Raw genomic sequence first — 7,821 nt, forward strand, 5'->3', positions numbered from 1 at the left:
TTTCCCTCTTGTTTTTCCTGCTTCTTTTGGATATAAAGTAATTTTACAGTGTTTTCCCTAAGGAATGGCAAGCCTCTTCCATATTAGCTTTGAGTTCTCCCAGTTGATTTTGCTGTTGCTCAGAAATTGTTCTTCTGAAAGAAGAACAAACCAACCCTTCTCTTCTCATTCTATATTAATTTAGCCTTCAACTCCACTTTAAAGGTATCGGCTCGTCATCAATCAATCCTTATGAGTGACTTTCCTGCAATGTCGTCTCTACGTATAGTTATTTTCCTCTTAAAGGACAAAAAATGAGATTCAAAGTCAAAGATCTGAGAGATCTGAGCATAAATCAAACTCACCTAACCTAATGCAGAATCAGATCCACGTGTTACAATACCTGTTTTCTCACAGCTGGGGTCCCTTCGGCTTGCTCCTGTTCCCCAAGAAAAACATTCCAGTGTTCGCTGTAACTGTTTGGGGTGGTGGATGCTGTAGGACATGTCGCCTCCAGATTGACAGCTGCTCCAAACACATGAGGACACTAAAATGTTGTCATCGGCTTAGCCACTCTGTGGGTTGCTCCTTTCCCCTTCGGCTATGCAGCCTTGCAATCTGAGAAGAAGGGGTGAGTTTGAACCAGGGAGGGTCTGCCTTTCGCTGCAGAGATGGAGTTGGAGCTGAAGCTGGAGCTGAAGCTTCCTCCACTTCCACAGGCAGTGCCGCAAGTGGACACATGCAGCCACCCATGGATCACCACGACCTGCAGCCAGGCAGAAGATCCAGCTGCAGAGATATCTGCCTCCTCTTGTGGTGGCAACAAAAATCGCAAGGTTTAGAAAACCCCTGGTGAGCTTCTGTCTAGGCTGAAATCTGAGGGAGCGTGGCTATGCTGGGGCCACGGCTTCTGCCTGGCTTAGTGACACGCTTGACTGAATGTAGTGCAGGTGCCTGTGTAATGGTTAGGGCTCACCACATCTGCTTCTTGCTCTTCAGTCCATGAGTCCTCCAGTGCAGCCCCGCCTCAGGAAGTCAGAGACAAGTGGAAGACCCTGTTCTGGAGAGTGTGTTACCCACAGTGTTTCAAACAGGCCTGGGGAGAAATCTGGACTATATACTGAAAATATCCCTGCTTGAAGCTACGATCTGGAAAAATAAATAATGGTGGCCTGTCCAAATTGAATCTATGGAGCTTTAACAATGCTGACCCATGAATTTTGATAAATACACTTCTACTATTAATAAAGGCACTCAGCTGCTCAGCCACTGAAGGAGGTATAAAAGCTTTCTGGCTGAGCAGCTGCAATGCACATTTTGCTGTATTGCTTTCCATAAATCCATAGCTGGGATCCTCTTGGCCATGTGCAAAGGTCTCTGGAGAGCACGGAGGTGGCACAGTCTGCTCCTGTTTCTCTGTCTGGTCCTGGTACAAGGAGTAAAAAGGCAGCGCTGGCTGGAAAACCCTGTGGTTTAACCATCTCCAGCTAGATCCTTGTTGAGTTGTATCTACCCCACAGCTCATTGCCCACTTGAAGTCACTGTGACAGGGGATCTGGAAAGGAAGAGTGTAAAGAAGAACTGTGTCCCGGGAATACGGACCAAAAATCTGCTGTTAGAGTTGCACACTTTAGCTTTTGACAGAAACGTCAGGTGACTGCAGGAGACTGGTGAGAGGCTATTTGACGTAGTCCGTGGAGCTTTGCTATATGCAGCCTTCAGTGTTGTTCACAAATGGAACAACAGGATGTCAATCATTTCAGTGTAGATAAATAAGGTGACACAGATTGGGAAACATGATCTAAAACAGAGGAGGTTGAACTTAAACTGGCTATTACAGCAGGAAAAAGATGCTGGAGCCCTCACTGATGGTTCACCAAAATCGTAGCCTTGATGTGCAGCAAAAAGCCGGCAAAATGTGGTGATGTCATGAGGAAGGACTTGGGCTCTCAAAACAAGAGAAGAGGGCATCTTTTGCCTGCTGTGCACCCACATCTGTGCAGTTCTGGCCTCTGAATCTAAGGACATAGTGGACTTAGAGTCCTGAGCAGAGCAACTGAGATGATCAAGGGGATGGGGCAGCTGCAGTACGAGGAGGTCCTGGGAAGGCTGGGATTTTTCCCTGGAGAAGGGGGAGCAGAAAGGGCCAACTCTACAAAATCATAAAGTGAATGTGGACTTGGTGCTCATCAGATTCTGCATGACTAGAATTAGAGGCCATCAATGAGTCTGGTAGATTGGTTTAAAATGGATAAAAAGGACTTTATACAGGGCAGGGGGGAGAATGAACTTCTGGAACTTGCTGCCACAGGAGGTTGTGGAAACAAATAGGATCAGCAGGTTTATAAAAGGTATAGCAAATTCATGAGCAGCAGGTCAACAGACAGATGCTGAAGGCAACAGGCAGGAATGTACCCTCTGAAACTGCTGTTATTGCTGGTGTGGATGCTGGAGGAGCACGATCAAAAATGGCTAGGCTCTTGTGCTCTCCCCAGATGGCATCTCCTGCTGCTGAAAACAACACTGGGAGAGAGGAACCAATGATGTGACCAGCACAGCATTTTCTATGTTCTCAGTTTCACCATCCCTAAGCAAATTCAGATCTTCTCAGGTGGCTGGTGTGTGGTAGGAAGACAGGGCAACCAGCAGGAAGAAAATTTTTGCATTTCTGTTCAATTTCCATCTCTGTAGTGAAAATCTGATCAATCCCCAGTGGACAATGTCAAGCAGGCCTGACCGGAAAATATTGTAATCTCATTGAAAAGGGTTGCTAGTGATACAGATGCAGCAAAAATCTGGCTAGATCTAATTATCAAAAAAGACATGGTCAGCCACAAAAAGAAGGTGGAAAACCAGTGCAAAGTAAGTGTGGAAAGCTTCTGCCGTTTAGTTGATGAATGGCTCCAAAACAGCAGCGACAGCACTGAGAAGGCATCAGTGGCCAATGTCGTGTTACCACAGATCTGCTCCTTCTCCCAGATATAAGATCCAAGACCTGGATTCTGTTGTGAACATCTCCAAGGACGGGGGATTCGTGATGCTTAATGGCTTTTTGGTCACGGGGGCTCATGGGACGAGACCTGGGCTCCTCACAGGTCAGCTCTGAGGGGCATCAGCAAAAAGGTTTTCCAAGATGTTGCTTGCAATGTTGAACTTTTTGTGATGGCAAAGGAGAGCAGACAATGTTTTAAGTTCTGCGAATACTTGTTTTTATCAGCCCCGTCCTGTCTGGAGGGGCTTGTACAGCTGTGCTTGATGCGGCTGCTCTGCTGGGAGCAGTCTCTGCTTTAGGAAAGGAAGGAGAGAAAATATTTGAAGTCCTTCATCAAAATTGGCATTTTAATGAAGGCTGACTCTATTTTCTGTCTTCTATGACCACTTTTCTTTTTCCCACTGGCAAAACAGCTAGTGGAGAAGGTGGGAGGATCCTAAAAACTGTGGATTAAAGTGTATTTCAATCATTCTGGTGGTTTCAGACTGTTGGCCTGAAAAAATGCCCCTTTACCTCAGCAACTGATGGAAGCCATCTCCACAGAGCCAGTATCTTTGAGAAGCAGCGGAGGGTGATGGGGTCGCAGAAACAAGAAAATAGGGTCTCTTATCATTAGCAGGGTAAAAGGAGGAAACTAAGGAACCATAAACCAGTCAACTTCGAATCACAAAAAAAAGTGGGACATTTAATCGAAGAAAGAGATGAGTAATAACCATGGCCATTGCCAAGAATGAATCATTTCAGATGAGTCTGTTTTCCTTCTGTGACAGATTCCAGTCCTTGGTTCAACATTATTATTCACTGTTCCTTCATCAATAAGTTATGTGTTGTAATGGAGAATGCGCTTATTCAATTCTCAGATGTGCCTAAGCTGGAGGGGCTGTGGGGACCCCAAAGCACTGGTTTAAAATTCAAAATGATCTAGACAAATTGGAGAAATCAGTTCAGTATGGAAAATCTGACGTTTAGGAAAGAGTAACTGTCCAACTGTTACCGTAAGTCGGCAGATGAAGAACTCTCGAAGACTCAGTGTGGAGTTTTAGAAAGCAGGCATTCTTTATTGCGGCGCTGGGTGCAAGGTGGAATTTCCACAAATCAAGCACACCTATGGCCAGATCACCGTTACATTTATACACAGAAATTATAAGGTAATACACTCCCAGTTACAATAATTGGTTAGTGATTTACATATAATTATAATATCGGTTGTGTCATTCTCTTCTGTTACTACGCGTGCGCAAGTGGAGGGTCTTCACCTGGGCAAGGGTCTTCTTGACCTGTGGGTGTGTTTTTTAGTATTATAATGAAGGCAGTTCACTTCAGGACACCTTAAAAGTAAGTTTTGTTGCCAAGTTGGCCAGCTAGATATCTACCTTGCCAGGTTGTCAAATAACTCATCCTATATACGATAGAACCTCGGGGCTCTGGTTATGGTCTAGAGGGTCCAGAGAATAGGGACTTCAAGCAACACAGCCTCAGAAAACAAGTAACACAGCAACCCATACATAACGCTAAAATAGAGGCTAACTTCTTGAAATCAAGATGTTCTTATAGTTGATTATTTCACAACCAAACATAGAAAGATTCAGTAAAACTTAAGATAATCTTCAACATAACCACAAGGCAAACGAACTGCTTACACAGCAGTTTTTCAGCAAAAGACCTATAGGCTGCATCAATCATGAGTTATGCTATTGGCATATTGAATGCCAATATGGGATGCATAAACAGAAGAACAGTTTGTAAAACAATGTTTTCCCTCATCTCTCCAGCAAGAGGATCTCTCAGCTGGTGTCCTAAGATCAGCTTCCAGTAATAAACCCATTCTGTATCTTCCCACTGCTTCCCTGGTAAATTTTGAATGGGAAATTCCTGGTAAACTCCCCCAGGATGCTTGACCTCCTCCAGAAGTGTGTACTTCCATGTCCCTTTCCAGGATGCACTCTCTAGGGCCATGGCTTTTTATCAGACGCTAATAAGAGTAGTATCCGAGGTACCTGGACAACACTGTTGGCAATCCCTTGAGACGGGTAACAGTGTTGTGATCAGGTAAGTCGTAACTATCAAGCTTGTTTCCTGATGTCATTTTAGTGCCTCTTTCAATAAAAATGAGCTCTGAGATGCCACTTGCCTTGGTGACTATCATATAACAAAATACTGTGTTGTTCTGTGGGTATCTTTGAACCATAGATGCTTTGTCCATCAAGAATAAATGCTGATGAATGTCGAGAAAGGCCTCCAGATAGTGGAGACGTCGGAACAGGCTTTTGTCTCACTTGAAGATGTTCATCTTCCTTCTTCCCCTGAAGCTGCCTACTGTGACTCTGCCTCCTGAGCTCTGCCGTGGCCTGGGTCAGGGGGCTTTGCCCCCCACGTCCACCTCCTCCACATCGCCTGGCGTCATTTCGGGCTGCCACTGCTGTGGCAATGCAGAGATTGCCTCCACCTCATCAGCACCAGGGCTGCAGCAATACAAGCTGCAAAACCAACCTGGACAGGCAGTGGGGGAAATATTTGACCTGCCCAGCTCCAGACCATTGCTGCTGCGCTGCCTGCAGGTCCCGAGGCAGCTGGGCAGGAACGCTAGCTCAGGGAGAGTCAAGCTGTAGAAAGCTGCTGCCAGCGTGTCTGGCCCATGGGGCAGGCTGTGTCCTGGGGCACACGAAGCCATGGCCACCAAGGGATGCCCAGTGAAGGAAGCCCAGGGCTCATAGCCCCTGTGCTATGAGCTGGGAGGCGTGGGGTGTCTGGCTGCTGGGGCACCCAGCACTGGAAATGGGCTGCTGGGGAGGGCTCCTGCACCCCTCCGAGCTGGCACCAGTGTCCCCAGTGTGCTTGGGACCTGGGGCTGGCTGGAAGCCCATCCTGGCAGCCTTGCTTCTCCCTGCCTGGAGGCTCCAGCTCAGCCCTGCAGGCAGGACCAAGGCTTGGCCCTCTGCACCCTCTGCCTGGCCCCGATAAAGCACCACAGCTTGAGGTCCCCATCTTGTGGCAGCAGGGACAAATGGCTAGGACGAAACTCATGCCGGCTCTTCGGAGCTCAGCGGTTCTTTGGCCAGGCAGAGCCCTGGGAAAGCGCTGCAGAGCCAGGCCACTGCCCACTGCCACACAGCATGTCCTGCCTAAGGACACAACACAGCATGGGGGTGGTTGGAAGTGAAAGCCTGGCAGAGGCGGTGGGGACGACTGCCAACCCCTTCCCCTCCACGCACATACCGTCCCCTGTGTTGCTTTTACACCTTGCCTCTTATGCATACACCATGTGCATAAGGACCCTGCGAGGGTCCTCTGTGGCTGGGTTTGGAGCATCCCAACTCTGTGCTGGATGCTGGCTCTTCCCGGTGCTTTACACACTAGTCCACACCACCTTGCATACCTGTGTGCCCTGACTGCCACCCCCCACCATGCCCCTGGTCCCCCTGAGCTCCTCAGGGAGCAGAGGCTCTGTGGAGCAGAGCTGTGCTCACAGCTATGTCTGGGTGATGTCGGCTGGAAGGGCGCAACCTGCTCCAACACACTGCTCCATGCAAAGGTAGATCAGGTTGGTCAGTGATGCCTTGACCAGCTTTGTCTTCCCCTCCTCACCGTGCCCAGGTGTGGTGGGCATATGGGGGTCACGATGCCTGGAGTGCTTTGCAGGAGAAACCCTGGGGGCTGGAGGGCGTCTCTCTCTCATTTGGGGTCTCTCCTGCCTCTGATATGTTCACTGATAGTGGCTGGAGGCCGTGGGGCTGGGGCAAGTGTCCATCCTTGCAAATGCCAGAGAGCAAAGGGGCCCATGGTAACCTCAGCTTGGCTCCATGCTCTGGCTCTGCTGCGCCAGCCGCCCTGGGGCTTTCTCGAACCTTCACCCCAGCACCAAGCACCTCCCAGCCCTGGCAGGGATGGGGCAGCCTTACTCAGCACCTGGCAGGTTGTAGCCCCCCAGGGCTATCTGCTGCCCCATCTCCCACCACACCCACAGCTGGAGGAGAGCCCATGCTCTCCTTTATCAGTCGTCCGCAGCCCCCCCAACTGCGGCCGCCCTGCTGAGGGCTGCGATAAGGACTGGGGGCTGCACAGACACCAGCACTGAGGCACCCAGTGCCACTTGTGCTGCCTGTTGCTGCCTGTGCTTGTTTTCCTGCCCTGACACCCCCTACCCCGCTGCGGTTCAGGGCCCAGGGAGCAGGATCTGGGGCTTTGCCCTGTCTGCTCCCCTTGCAGTCCCCCATGCCCACTGTCTCCCCCAGCCTGCTGGCCCCCCAGGACCCCTCCAAAGTGACACCCCAGCAATGCAGCATTAGGTGTAAAGAGAAAAAGTCCTACAATGTCGCACAGCCCTGTGTGCTGGGGATGCACAGAAAGATGCCCTTGCGCTTGGAGGTCCTCAGGGTGTCCTCACTGTGCCACCACGCAGAGGATCATAGGCGCCGGGAGCCCCCATTCCCCACCATCTCCCGCAAGCACTTCCAGGACAAGGTGATCTCCAACAATTTGGCCTGAACAGAGGCAAGGGATGCACGGGGTGCATGGGGCAAGAGAGGATCCCAGCGTGGCACTCTGGTGAGAAGGCCGGGACAGGCTGGGACTGCAGGAAGCTTCCAAGGGCTAGACTCTGGCCACTCTCGCTTAGTCTTTCTCCTCCACCAGTGCCTGGAAATGCTCTGCTTGCTCCCAGACCCCCACGGCTGGCAGAGCAGTGTCTGCCTGCCAGGCACCACCACCCAAACGCTGCGTCTCTGAGACAGCAAAACCAGAGCCCATTTCCTCCATGTGCCCACGGCAGGGGTGACCCCCAGTTCGGACCCTGAGAGCAGATCCCTCCCGCTCCCTCCCCACAGGCAGCAACCAGAGCAGGACGCCAGGGC

The sequence above is a fragment of the Pygoscelis adeliae genome, unplaced genomic scaffold, assembly GCF_000699105.1.
Source record: "Pygoscelis adeliae isolate BGI_AS28 unplaced genomic scaffold, ASM69910v1 Scaffold85, whole genome shotgun sequence".
NCBI classification, from domain to species: domain Eukaryota; kingdom Metazoa; phylum Chordata; class Aves; order Sphenisciformes; family Spheniscidae; genus Pygoscelis; species Pygoscelis adeliae.